The sequence below is a fragment of the Coregonus clupeaformis genome, chromosome 16 (genome assembly GCF_020615455.1).
Source record: "Coregonus clupeaformis isolate EN_2021a chromosome 16, ASM2061545v1, whole genome shotgun sequence".
Classification (NCBI taxonomy): Eukaryota; Metazoa; Chordata; class Actinopteri; order Salmoniformes; family Salmonidae; genus Coregonus; species Coregonus clupeaformis.
Genome location: NC_059207.1, coordinates 34,705,275 through 34,720,224, shown reverse-complemented (window position 1 = coordinate 34,720,224; position 14,950 = coordinate 34,705,275). Strand labels below are relative to the sequence as shown.

At 45.9% G+C, this 14,950-nt stretch overlaps 1 protein-coding gene across 2 annotated transcripts in view; it reads right to left on the bottom strand.

The window, feature by feature from the left end:
- Positions 1-14,950, bottom strand: part of LOC121584841 (adhesion G protein-coupled receptor A2-like) — a 50,879-nt gene that overhangs the window by 25,731 nt on the left and 10,198 nt on the right. The gene's annotated exons all lie outside the window — the stretch shown is intronic.

The following is a 14,950-nucleotide window of genomic DNA, read 5'->3' as shown; positions in this document are numbered from 1 at the left end:
TTGTGGGTCCTGTCAGGTCGGCTGTGTGTCTGCCACACCATGTCTTTGTGATCCTGGCCCCTCAGCGGGGTAGCAGGGTACAGCAGGGGCCCGGCTCCGGCGACAGCCCGCCATCATCACACCGCCCTCTCCCCATTCCCCGGGGCACTTAATGGGCTGTTTGTGAGATTAAGTGTGTTTTTAATCAAAGATTAGGAACGGAACCGAGCGGAGCACGGGTGTGTGTGTGTGTGTGTGTGTGTGTGTGTGTTCTGTCTTTTAAAGAGGGAGCTGACTGTGAACAGCCTGTGAGATGCAGCAGCAGCCAGTCCCCTAGCTTCCTGCCACATTAATAGAAATACAACCCTCAGCCCACACCTTTTAGTTCACTTAATGAACAAATGTAATCACCCCCTCCCCATGAGCAGCACCAACCGGTGACTTTTCCAACTAAGGAGTTGATAATGAATATATTGGTAATTAGTCACTAAATCAGCACTGTAAGAAACTAACTATAACATTCGTATAGCTATACCTGCAAAGTGTCTAAAGAGTAGCTATTTATCTGTCTACTTAAACTATATCATGCTTTCCCTTCCTTTTTTGCTGAACGTGGTCGTCCTAGGGAGTAAACTGAATTTGAACCTGTGACTCCCAGTCCTAAGGTCTCACGCGTCAGTTAGACACAGTATCTCTCATATAACTTGATGCAGGCCTGAGATGAAAGCTACAGAAGATCCGGAACTGCCTGAATAATTCAATACAGATAGCAGAGGAGAAAGTCACGTCTGGCAAAGCAACAAGCCATTTAATTCAACACAGACAGTTTGTGTGTGTGTGTTCATGTTCATCTTTTTGCGCAGGTTAGCTTTTTTCATCATGAATCTTGTTCTGGAGGCAGCTCTGCAGAGCGGTCACTAGCTGGCACAGCCACAGTCATAAAATCAGATTTTACACCTAACCCTAACCTTAATCCTCACCTTAACCACAGTGCTAACCCTAATGCCTAACCCTAACATTAAATTACATTTTGTTCTCATATATTTGTACAATATAGCCAATTTGGACTTTGCAGCTGGCCTATCTAAGGGGAAATCACTCAGTTCTACCTCCAGGACAAGACTCATGATAATAAACATCAACCTGCTCTTTTTGCATGATTGTGTACAGTAAGTGTGTTGTGTGAGGATCAACACAAACAATACATAGTAGGCCTCTGAGAAAGAGCGAGTGTGAGACAGAGCTCTGTAAACAGCCTGAAATAGGCTGTATGCACCCTCCCATCAGGCTAAACAGGAAACCAGCCAATTAGCTGTTTATTCAGGACGTGGCTGACAGAGGTCAGGGGTCAGGAGGAGAGCACAGAGCAGAGCAGAGCAGAGCGCTGTCCATGAGCAGGTGTAAGACAGGAGCGACCGGAAGAGAGAACAAGCGAGGGATATGAGAAACTTAAACTCCTACATTAGAGTACACAAAGGCTGTATAGAGTATTGGTGTATTTTCAGAAGCACTGGAGATGAGTGAAGTATGTGCTTCATTGAAAAAGCATAGGTCACATACAGTATTAATCACTGAAGTGAGGAGGAGGAGGGGAACACTACTACTCACCCTCAAATTGATAGAGTGGCCTGTGTTGTTTGAATGGCCTGCTGCGTCTCCACACTGACTGCCCCCTTGACAGATGGCACATTGAGTTAGTCTGCCTCCAAATACAATTGCAGCTCTATGGTGCACGATATGAAAAGTGCACTAACTCAATCCAGACGATCTCTAAGGTACAGCAGAGCTGCATTAGCCTCCTCATTAATTAAGCCCTTTCAGACCAGTGGCTTATCAGAGATCAGAGGCAGTAATTGAATCTATATCAGCTGTGTGTAAAACCAGGGCTGCAGGTCAGAATGGGGGGACACATAAAGACACTTCATCTAAGGCCATTCAGTGAAGATCAATCACCAGGTCATCCAAGATGATTCAGCTGTTGGAACAGTAGGCATGCTGCTGTTAATAGAGGTTGAGTGTCTACAGGCTAATGGCCTTAACCCCGATCACAGCTCTGGTCAGGTGCACATACTCCTCTCATATCCTCTTATCTCTCTCCTAACAGGGATACAGTATCATGCTGTGATTACTCAACCGGATACATTCACCTCTGAGAGATGGAGAGTATACTGTAAAAGCAGAAAGACATCTAATTCTTGAGCTCTGTTCCTGTAGAAACTGCTGGTAGCCTATACCTTAGCCTTCCCTCTTGGTGCACGGCTGAGACAGTAAGTCAGTGAGATGCACATTGACTGACAGACAAAGGGCCCTGTCCCAGCAGTACAAACCACAGCGACCCCTCCCTGGGCCGTGCCACTCACTTTGTTGGTTTGCTCAATTTGCTTCCTCAACCCACAAAGCCTTTGAGAGAGAGATGAGGGCATGTCAGCATGTCTCAAATTGTATTTATTCACTGATTTATTTCTGCTCCTTCCTCGCTGGGAAGAGGAGAGGATAAATGGTGACTCCAGGCCATGGTCTGTTTCAGACTGAACCTCTTCAGCTGGGTGGATCATGGCTCTGATCAACTCCAACATTAGCACACACTCACATAGGTGTCAGAGAGTGGGCAGATTGAGTGTGTGTGGGAAAGAGAGAGTATGTGTGGGAGTATGTGTCTATTTCTGTCTCTATGTCTGTGAGTGTCTCTGTGTGTTTGTATGTGTTTGCCTCTGTGTGTCTCTGTGTCTCTGTGTCTCTGTGTGTCTCTCTGTGTGTCTCGCTGTGTATTTGTGCACGCTTGCCTGCAGCTGCACTGGGTTTCAGGTCTTCCTCTGCCAGTAATCTTTTTTTAGTGAACAATTGTTCCTCTGGTGGTAATCTGAAGGCATGCTACAGAATGTACAGTATGTACACTGTATACAGCTGAAGATAAACTTTTCAGCTATTCAAATGACAGCTGAGGGCAGAAAAACAGGTTTAGGATGAATCTCCAGGTTCCACTTGATAAAATCCTTCTCAATCTAGACAGGATATCCTCTCTTTCAAATCGCACATATCTGTTCCCAATAAACGTTGGTGTAAAAATACCTTTTGATTCTGCTCCACTGTCCTGCTCTCTTTCTAATCATGTCCTCATTTGGAGAACCTCTCTCTCTTCAATAACTGTGCTACCAATCTTACATTTTATCATTAGGACTTGCAATCAAATCAAACGTAAAGAAAAGAAGGGCTGTTACAAAGAAACAAACAAAAGCAAACAAAAGACTAACTAGATGATAGTTCAGCCTCTATGGCTTACTGCAGACGTTTGAGATGTGTACTGTATGAATGAAGAGTCCCGTTCCCATTTCCCTGATCTCTACTGCTTTCCCAAATACCCTGGCGTCTTGGAGCATCTCTCTCCCTGTCTCCACTCCAGAGGGGACTTTTGATTTTAGCTGCATGATTCTACAGCCGACCAAAAGTAGGATAACAGTCTTAAGGAGGGGTTTCTATTTAATAAGAATCCCTCTGCAGGCAAAGCTGTACACTCTCATTAACCATCTCTAACCTGGCAACCCAGCATCTCATTACAACAATAACATCAACAATCTCCCTCTCTATCATAACACTGATCATCGTTCTGAAACAAGGGTGCAGGAGACGGGGAGAGGGGAGTGAGGTTCAAAGATCAGCCATGGCTGTGGGCTGTCCTACTACACACTGTGGAGACAGTCCAATGGAACAACATGAGGATATGAGTACGGATTAGACACTACACGACCTTCCCCACCCCGACCAAGGCAAACAAAGAGAGGTGCCGGTTCAATGTATTAAAGAGAGTCAAAACAACTAAACACGCCACTTTGTAAACATAATTTAACTTAGGATAAACCTCTTCGCTAAAGGACCACACACAAGGTGAAAGACAAGAACCCTTGAAAGAGTTTGTTAACGCGCCACAAACTCAGCACACGACACAAGGCTCTATATCTCAGAGATTAAAAGACCAATAGCAGCCGCAATAAGAAAGTTGTTCACTGACAGTTTCTGAGCATCACAATTCAATCCAGATTAATCTGCATGGTGATTTTATACTGAAAGCATCGGATTGTGTCACAGCAAAATGTAGCCATTTAAATCCAATAACCCATTGAAAGTAATTTATAGAGGAAACCGAATGAGGGTATTAAACAAGGATGAAGTGACTTCATGTCTCTCAACGGTAAAGCAGACACAATACACCTTTGTATACATTCTCAGTCTGGACACTTCAGCTAGAATACTGTAGCTTAATGTAATTAAAAATATATATCCTTGAGTTTGAGTCATCTTTATTTAAGCATTAGTAATTTCGTAATTAGTAGCATTATTTCCATCCCAGTGTCCTGGCAGTGCATAGGAGAGCAGTTACTGTAAAGTAGAGACATGGCAGTCTGTTTTTCAATAAAGACATCACAAGGTTGGAACTTGGACTGATGAGGACAGACAGATCGGGTCTGTGAATATTGCGGGTGAACCCACCATTTTATTAAAAACTCCATTACTTAACTTGGCTGTTAACAAGCTTCTCAAGACGTCTTTGTCTTTCCAAGTGCCACGTCTAATACATCAAAAGCAATTACCAAACTACAGTACATTACGTAGCACCTTCCTCACACCTCACCTCAAACACATGGAATGGACCAGAGTTGGCCTCTAACAGACTAGCCCCAGCCAAAGAGTTAGCCAAAGGCTGCCTGCCCCTCTCACTACTGGGAGAAGGGGCAATTGTCTTCAACACAAACTACTGTAAGGTGTGTGTGAGTATGTATACACACTGTACAACATGATGTTAGATCATTGGGTGATAGAGGAATTAATCAGTGAAGCCTTTGGAGGGGAGTGTGACTTTTTGAATGGTTGGGGGCCATTTGAACAGCTTAGCGTCTGGTTTGCAATGACAATCCACTTTTTCTGCATTAGCCAACAAGTTATGGACCAGGAGCAGGTCTGCTTCAGAGACACATGAAGCTGGTTATAGGGTTAAGGGGTGTCTTCACATGTTAGCTGGCTACTGAGGGAGGGAGTCTGGTCACCTGCACACACACACTTTCATTGTGATATGTCAGAGTCCTCAGCCTAATGAAGGCCCAGACCAATTACTGCTGTAAGCTTTTAGCCACAGGAGCCCCATCTCAGCAGGAGCATGTGTATGTGTGTCTGTGTCAGTGTGTGTTTGAGAGAGTGTCACCTGTGTCTACCTGTTCACCTGTGTATTTATGCCCTCACTTCCCTGTGTTCCCTTGCTCTGTTTTCTTTGCTAGTTTCTCGATGCCAAACAGTACTACTCAGTGTCTGATCGCGAGACGTATGTACAGGTACTTGAGAAGTGTTCTCCCTGTTTCATTGTTGTTTTCAGTCGTAGTTAGTATTTCATGTTTGCTTTCAGCCTGTTTTTGTCCGTCATTTTGTATCCTGGTTTTGGGGCCACCAGTAAAGATCCTTGTTTCACCATCTCTGCCTACTGCCTACTGTCTATCCTGCACCGCACCTGGCTCACACCTCACACCAACCCTTACACCTCCCCAATATTAAAGGGCCTCTTTTCATTTGCAGGTCTTCCAGTGCCTCTGCACTGGACTGGTAGCTCTGTCCTGATAGTCCTGGCTAGTTGAGTGCCCTTGACTCACCATTCAGTGCCCTGGTCTGCCCACGTTCCAGACCCATCACAGGGAGTATCAGGTAAACAAGGGAGGCTCCACAGCCACTCAGTGGTAGAAAACTAAGCTACCTCTGACAGGAAGCAGTTCTGTGTGGCCCAGGGGCACTGGCTCTGCCCTCAGCGCCTTGTTCATCACAGTGAATGCAGCAGGCCACTGAAAGCCCTTGAGCACAACGAGCACTTTAGCAGTAAATGCATCTTGAGCCGTGAATGTGTCCATTGTCCCTAAGCCACCAGTGTGCTTCCAGCAGGGAACAGGGAGCCTTGCCAGACTACAAGTCCTATTTATCTCCTGTCATGTACATGAACATCCATGTAATTGCACGTCAAATGTTTTTGTAAAATCATGTCACAAGCACTGATTGAGTTATTCAAGCATTATGGAAAAGTGAACAGAATCTCCCTGACGAGTTTGCTTGTTCTCAGAGCTGTGCGGGGTAATTCTTTGTGTGCAGTCAAAGGCTGTGAAAACCAGAAAGAGTTATACAGTGTACATCTAAGATGCTATGTACAATATTTGTTTACCATGACTCAGGAAAACAAAAGAAATTCAAGATTAATATAAAATTGAAACTATATTGTGACAGTTGAGTGCAATGAGTCTTATCCTGAAGCTGGATAGTGGAGTGAGCTCTTGCATCTGATATGTACTGTAGAAGCGCTTATTATAGAGTATACTGCATTGTGCTTGGGTAACCAGGCAGGGCAAGGGAGTCTATATGGTTTGTGGTTACATATGTGTGTGGTTGCATGTGTGTGGTGTGTGTGTGGTTGCGCGTGTGGTTGCGCGTGTGTGTGTGTGTGTGTGTGTGTGTGTGTGTGTGTGTGTGAGACAATCAGATGTATCCGTTGTGACGTCACGAGAGGCTACACAGCTTTCAGCGGGATTGCTCAAGTAGTGCAAGGAGACAAGGTTCAAACAAAACAAGGATTTTATTATAGGTCTTGGGAAATTAACGAAAATATAACAAAATTCTGTTCTCTTGTGGCTCTTTAAGGGTTAACAGTTCAGGGATGTCTCTTCCACATCCAAAATCATAATTCTCACTCGCTCAGATAACTTTTCCCCAGCCTTACTGTAGTCCACGTTGCAGCTAGTGGCCAACCCAGCAAAAAAGTCCTTCCAAATGTCTCTCACGTATTTCCACAGGTGCATATATCCAAAGGTGAGTATTTCCCAAAGGTAAGTATCTCCAAATCCTTATATTCCTCATGGAAGTGGACGTGCAGCACTCTTGTCCTCCAGAGAGCCCAGGTTGGAGACTGTGTCTCTTCCCTTCCCAAACCTTCAGCTCATCAGCTCCTCATTTGTTTCAGCTGCGTGGGAAGATTGGCCATAGAGGGGTGGAGTTCCCGACCATACCAGCAGATGGAGCCATAGCTGTCTGGGTTTGCAGCCACCTCAGGGGGATGTAACGTCCCTCCAGGACACAGCCTCTCGTGACATCACACATCCCCTCCTCGGGACCGACGTCCTCGTCGGGGTAAAGGCAGCGAAGAAGGCATCACGCCGGGAGAGGGCGTCCGCATTGCCGTGGTGCTTGCCAGACTGCTCTCTCTTCAACTCCTCCAACTCTAGGACCAGGGACTCAGCCTCCTGTTGTCTCTCCTTGAGTTTCTTACTGAACGCATCAGCCTTGGTTTTAGCAGAGTTTAGCTTCTGTTGAGCAGCTTTCAGTTCCTTCTCTCTCTCTGCCTCCGCATTCTTCATCTTGTTCTCCAACACCTTGTACTTCTCCTCTGCCTTCTTCTGGACCTCCTTACTACTGCGCAGGGTCTCCTCACACTCCTCGATGGTCCTGCACAGCCTCTCCAGCTCCTCCTGTTGCTTAGGGAAGGAGCTCTGTTGGAGTTTAGCCTGGAGGATATCTAACTCTTCTGTCTTCATGTCTAACTGTTGCTTTAACAAACGATACCTCTCCGCGGTCCCCTTCAGACCAGACAGTTCTTTGTCCAGATTCTGTAGCTCCTTCTCTGTGTCGGTCTGGGCACCTGCCATCCCTATCAGAGCCCGGGCGGGAGTGAGTAACTCGGAGGATTGCACCGGAGCCTTCCCAGGATGAGTCTTGCCTCTCCGTTTCCGAGGTACTCGGGTTATCCTCTCCTGAGACTCTCTCCAGAGTGGGTAAAAGGCTGGGCAGTCTCGTCCAATTAGGACAGGGACGGGGAGGGAATCAACCACCCCCGCCGTCGTGTGTATGGTTCCCCGTGTGCTGGTCATTGTAAGTTCAGTAATGGGGTATTCTCTGGTGTCCCCATGGACACAGGAAACTGGGAGGACTTTCCCCGGGGTCAGACACGTTGGGCCCACCAAATCCTTACGCACCAGGGTGGCCCGGCTACCAGAATCCAGTAAGGCCTCCACATCATGGTGATTCACAGTTACCGGGCAGGTGGGGGGTCGATCTGGGCCGCCATCTACGACTCCCAAGAGCGAGGCAAAACGGTGTGTGGGTGCTGAGCTGGAGGACTCCGCAGTGGGCATAGGTTCATCGGCTGGTTTCCCACACTGCCAGGAGATATGTCCCATCTCCCCACACCGGTAACACTGTCGAGTTTCCCCCTCCTGGTGTACTCTTCTTGGACCCGCCTGGTTTCTGGCTCCCCCTGGAGCCGGGATAAGTCCTGACGTGGCTGGGTTCGAGACCTTGGGGTCCCTTTGGACGGGTTCTTCCCATTTGTGGTGGGGCCGCCCTCCTGGGGTCTTTTTCGGGAAGCATTCAGCATCTCCGCTGTGGCCTGGTACTTTTCCACAGCTTCCACGGTCAGATCAGCCGTGGTCAAGGCCTGTTGACTGATGAACCGTTTTGCCTCATAAGGCAGGGCGCGTAGGTAACGATCCACCACAACGGCCTCCACCACCGCCGCTGCTGTATTCCTCTGCGGATCCAGCCATTTCCTTGCGATTCGGACAAGTTCATGCATCTGCGCCCGAGGAGGTTGGTCTGGTTGGAAGGACCAGCTGTGAAAGCGCTGGGCCATACCAAACTTTGTGAGTCCATATCTGCTGAGGATCTCAGACTTCAGGGCATCATAGTCAGTAACCTGGTCAGGGCCCAGGTCCCGGACAGCATTCAGCGATTCCCCGGTTAGAAAGGGGGGCTAACAGACCAACCCACTGTTGCTTGGGCCAGGCTTCCCTAGTGGCCGTGGCCTCAAATGCATGCAGGTATGCCTCAATGTCATCGGTAGCTCCCATCTTAGATATAAAGTCACTTGCCTTTATTGGGCGGGTATTTTGGACCACCCTCTGTCTCTGCAACTGCAATTCCTCTGCCTTCAGAAGGTTGGCTTTCTTTTGCTCCTCCAAGAGAGCCACGTTTGCTTGCATCTGGGCTTGCTGGCCAGCAACAAGGGCTTTCAATATGTCCTCCATTTCAGTCGGCGGGGAGCCTACGGCCAACTTGGAAAACTGGGTGATCAAACCTTCGGTATCCTCCTCTGACATGCACTATTAACGCTTGAGGATGCCCGCATCCTCCACCATCTGTGACGTCACGAGAGGCTACACAGCTTTCAGCGGGATTGCTCAAGTAGTGCAAGGAGACAAGGTTCAAACAAAACAAGGATTTTATTATAGGTCTTGGGAAATTAACGAAAATATAACAAAATTCTGTTCTCTTGTGGCTCTTTAAGGGTTAACAGTTCAGGGATGTCTCTTCCACATCCAAAATCATAATTCTCACTCGCTCAGATAACTTTTCCCCAGCCTTACTGTAGTCCACGTTGCAGCTAGTGGCCAACCCAGCAAAAAGTCCTTCCAAATGTCTCTCACGTATTTCCACAGGTGCATATATCCAAAGGTGAGTATTTCCCAAAGGTAAGTATCTCCAAATCCTTATATTCCTCATGGAAGTGGACGTGCAGCACTCTTGTCCTCCAGAGAGCCCAGGTTGGAGACTGTGTCTCTTCCCTTCCCAAACCTTCAGCTCATCAGCTCCTCATTTGTTTCAGCTGCGTGGGAAGATTGGCCATAGAGGGGTGGAGTTCCCGACCATACCAGCAGATGGAGCCATAGCTGTCTGGGTTTGCAGCCACCTCAGGGGGATGTAACGTCCCTCCAGGACACAGCCTCTCGTGACATCACACCGTATACAACAGCATATGCATATGTTTGAGTGTATGTGTGTGTATAAATGGCAAGCAGTCCTTCAGCAATGCCTCAGTCTAAAATTAAAATTGGGGTTTTATAAGTCTCTAATTAGAGAGGGGAGGATGGAATACTATTTTGGGTGCTGTGGCCGTGCACGCCCTTCCCGCATGCGTGCACACACACACACACCGCTCCTGTGTTCAGAGATGGTCTCCCACATGGAAACAGTCTCAGGACAATTCAAGCAACAACACTATCAATTAATGAGAAAGCAACTTCCATGACATGTGGGTTTTTAATTCTACGTTTCTTTTATTCAGTATTTCCTTTTAGTTGCGCAACACATTTTAAACCTGGGCAACCAACAAAGACTGAAAGGTGAAAGATGTAAGCCAGTGGCTGTCTAGAATCCTAACAACCAAGAGTAAAACACGGCAAGTAAATGATGAAAGTATAACTACGATTCACACAAGCAAGTCCAACCAAGTCAGCAACTCCATCACTGTCTAAAGTTTGTTCTTTTAATGAGGCAATTTACTGAATCTAGGCTTTTCAAACAAGTGGAATGTGGTCTATGCCTGACTAACATTGTCTCATTGTTCTGTCTCATAACCAAGCTCTGTTTTCTGCTCCAATGCAAAGACTGCTGGGAAATGGGTTTGCTTTTACAAAGAATAGGGCCAAAATCATTCTGACCCAAATAACTTAACAATGCTGTTTGGCTAGTTAGTGAGACACTGTTCATTTCATGCAATAAATATCTACTGTAGAAATGGGTGTTGTGTTATTGAGTGGCTCTGTAACGCTAAGTAAAGTGGAATACAATCAACAAGTTTCATAACTCCGCTCCAATTACTGGGTAATCAGCGACTGTAAAGCCATTGTTCCCTTAGAATTAGTTCTATTGGAACAATTTTCACACCATGCAAATGGTTCTCATATAATTCACCAGAAAGATGTTCTTAGTGTAAGCTTTTACAGCGATGATATCTCAGTTTGTATAATTATAGTCGAAGAACCATTTATTTTTATGAAACATTTAACCCGTTTTCTTTTTCACTAATTAAATGATTAATTACAAGCAGTAAATCAGAACTGATAAGGCTACATTTTTAGATATTATAAACATTTGACAAATAAAGTAGAGCTATCTGAGATATGTCCAACACTAAACATACGGGTGAATATTCTTACTATCTTCAGATATCAATACTCGGTGTCACACAAACACTTACACAGAAGTGGTCACACACACAAACGTGTGACCACAAGCATTTTCAGCACAGACACCCACCGCCATCTTCTGTGGGTCTGCAGTCTGCTGCTTCCAAAGCAGAAACTCTGGAGGCCATTTCTGTGGTTCAGCACGGGGAAGAGAGGGGAAGGGGAAGAGAGACAGAGGGGTGGGGGCTATAACTGGAGAAGAATAACCAGAGAGTCATTTATTTTTTGGAGTAAGATAAGAAGGAGCTGTATGAAAGGAAACACTATAATAACAAAAGTCAATCAGGGGTATAATGTTGCTATGACAACATATTTCTCTGTTTTTGTCAAGTTTGAAGATCGTGGCCTTTTGAGCAACAATCTCAAGTGATAAATGAACTATGTAAACCCTTGCAACTTATCCAGAATGCCGCAACCCGTCTGGTGTTCAACCTTCCCAAGTTTTCTGAATGGCTTCCAGTAGAAGCTCCCATCCACTACAAAACCATGGTGCTTGCCTATGGAGCAGCAAGGGGAACTACCCCTCCCTGCCTTCAGGCTATGCAAACCCCCCCCTTACTACAACTGTGATATGTGGTTGTCCCACCTAGCTACAGTATCTTAAGATGAATGTACTATCTGTAAGTCGCTCTGGATAAGAGAGTCTGCTAAATTACTAAAATGTAAATGTATGAATTCAAAAGAGATGGACCAACAGAAACATACAGTAGATATCAAAGAAGTGTTCTTTTTAGAGCTGTGACTTTTTCCTTGACCCCCTCAGCCAGGCAGGGGGTCCTGGGAATGTGTGGCATTGACAGGTGCTGAGGCTGTTCATAGTGCCCTGGGTATCCAGTGTCAGGCCTTTGTTTTTATTTTTTGTATTTATTTATTGCTGACCAGTGCTCCACCTAACATGTGTGGACGGAGGAGAGCCCACTCCCCCTCCTCTCAACACCTTTCGCCACATAAATAAACCCTCTCCCAGCAGGAATGCCTGTGTGTTCCGAGCGCTCCACAACTCCAAGCTATTGTAATTCTCTCTGCTGATAAGATGGCTGTTGGGCGTTTCATTGACATGCTCCCATCTCAACACATACTGACTCACAGATCCAACACAAACCAATGGCACATCTGCTAGCCCTTTTGATAACCCCACACGGCCCACCCCACTCCCAAGATGCATTTAGTTGGATGGTGTATACCATGTGTATACCGTACATACGACTAATAAAACTTGAAACTTGAAGATCAAAATGTTGGATGGATGGGAGACATTATAACACTCCCATTAGAATCCATATAGACAGTGGTATACAGTAGGGACAGAACCCAGGCCCTACTGCGCCCACGTAGGCAGAGAGCAGCCTCACTGCAGCTGTCTGAGGCATTCCTCTCAGTGCCTGCTGACGGCCAAGGACAGGCATCAATGCCGCCCAGCCTGCCACCCCTTACATCTGCGGCCACTCCTTTGGGTTGGCACTCGCTGGACCAAGGTCATCAGTAACAGGCAACAGTGAAAATAAATGGCAAAAGCATGAATTATAACCAGCCAGACTTATAGACAGCACACTCCCTTCCACTGAAGATTTGTTTTCACCACCTCAGTGCTACAGTGTTGTTGACCATTAGAGACAGAGGCTCCATGGTTCTCCAGGAAATGGGATGTGTAACCTCCCATGTGTAGCTTCTCTATATCCTTCACAAAGTGCAAAACTAGATAACACACACACGGAAGTACGCACGCACGCACGCACACAGACAGACACATTCACAGACACAGACGCAGACGCACACACACACAAACAAACACACACACACATTACCAAAACTATATAGCTACACACAATGGAAAATGTATTCAGCATTTAGTCATAATATTTGGCAAATAAAATACTAATTACCTGGTGGTTAACATTAAAGTACTTTTTATGAAATTATGCTACTGTATCGAAACTATACTATAGGTACAGTCTCTTCCTTGGCTCTCCCCCAGTGTCTGAGGTCTGGTAGGCAAAGAGAGAGGCAGAGACTGGGGAGCAGTCAGCCTCCTGGGCCACATCCCTCTGAACCAGTGGAGGCTTCTCAGAGGAGGAAGAGGAGGACCATCCTACTCAGTGAATTTCAGAAAAATATAAATATAAAAAGTTCTCCTTTTTAGATAAAACTATACTAAATATATCCACATCAGCAAATAACTGATTAAAACGCACTGTTTTGCAATGAAGGTCTACAGTAGCTTCAATAGCACTCTGTAGGGCAGCACCATGGTGTAGCCGGAGGACAGCTATTTTCCATCCTCCTCTGGGTACATTGACTTCAAAATCAAACCTAGGAGACTCATGGTTCTCAAGCCCTTCCATAGACTTACATAGTAATTATGACAACTTCTGCAATGCTATTTATGTTAGCTAGCTGCCTAAGGCTATCTAACACAGCAAGTCAAGGTAAGATTTCGGTTTTATTAATTTATTGCCACCGGGGCCCACCGATGAAACTGCTAATCTGCTAAACTGCTTGCTGTACTGCGTGATTGTACACATGGATTGGATTGTGGGTTTACTAACGTGTTAGTTTAGTTTGTTGACTAGAACGTTAATATGGTGACAACGATGTAGGCTGTGTAGCTGTTAGCGGTTATGGTGTGAAGGTTTGGCTTCAGAGGTTTTTGCACCTGGTCTCAGACAGCTGTTGTGTTGTCCACAAGCGAAGGGAAAAGGTGAGACGAGGACAGTGCATAGATGCCAGAAATAATTATACTACGAGCAAAGTGATGATGCTGTATGTGGCTGCTTTGAAAGTGAACTATAAGTGCGGGTGATCAGTGTTGTATTAATTCTGCCGATTCTGTTGCAAAACGTTTCTTAAACGCAAGCAAACTGAACAAAACAGGGATGGATCTACCTGAATTTGAATGTGCAAGGAGGTATTGAATGTGTCACTGTCTGTCACCTTGATTACTCCAATTTTCCTCTCGACCTGTGCACCTACGTTGTAAACTTTCATTTGTAGGCTAGGTCGTAGCAACCACATGATGGGCATAGGGCAAATTTGAGTATCATGCAGTAGCCTAAACCTATTGACATTACATTGAGCTGGGTGAATGGAATATGAATGACAGTCATCCAATATGATGTAATAGAAATCAGGCCATGCTCATTAAAAACAAATCGTCCTCCCTAATCTTAAACGGCACCGACCGACAATGCTCTGAACAGCCTGCCAAACCTGTAGACTTAGCCTCTCCTTCTCTCTTTTCTCCCTCTCCCTCTGTTCTACCATTTTTCTCTCTCCTCTGCTGTAACTCTTCTCTCTCTTCTCCTTCTTTCTCTCTCTTCTCTACCTCTTCTTTCCCTCTCCCTCTCCCTGCTTTCCCTCGCCTTCACAGCCGTGTGCAATTAGCCCTAAACACAGCCCTGCCCTGCGCAGGCCCACATCTGGAAGGAGTTTAGACATGGCAGTATCCTACCAAGACGGCTAAATATTTAGGTTGAGAGTTACTGTGTGTGGATGAACTCATGATAGAGGGGTGGAGAGGGAGGGCGAGAAAGAGGGAGAGGTAGAGAGAATGAGGGAAAAGATTACTAACTCATGGAGAAAGGCTGGGAATAGAATTGTAACGCTAAACCACTGATAAGTTGCAAGTCAATGAAAAATGTACCAAAGGGCAGCCATTTAAAAATATTTTTACATACAGTAATGGAGGATATCCAACGCTATCTGATATACTTTAATCCAACTGATCTAAATTTCCCACACATTACTCAACCAACCCAAAGCCCACAAGGTGTGGTGAGTCACAAGAGGAGGTGACAGTGTTAGGCTCACTGTTTGTTCCTTTATGGTCCACAGGAACAACAAACATCCAACTAATACTTTTAATAAACAAACCCCCGTTGGGATTTCCCATGAGCTGAGGGGCCTCAGCTGGAATGTTCATGGGGGCCAGCTGTTTTGCATTACACGTAGCAGTCAGTCCTGGAAGACCTGGGCCAGGCCTGGTGTCCCCC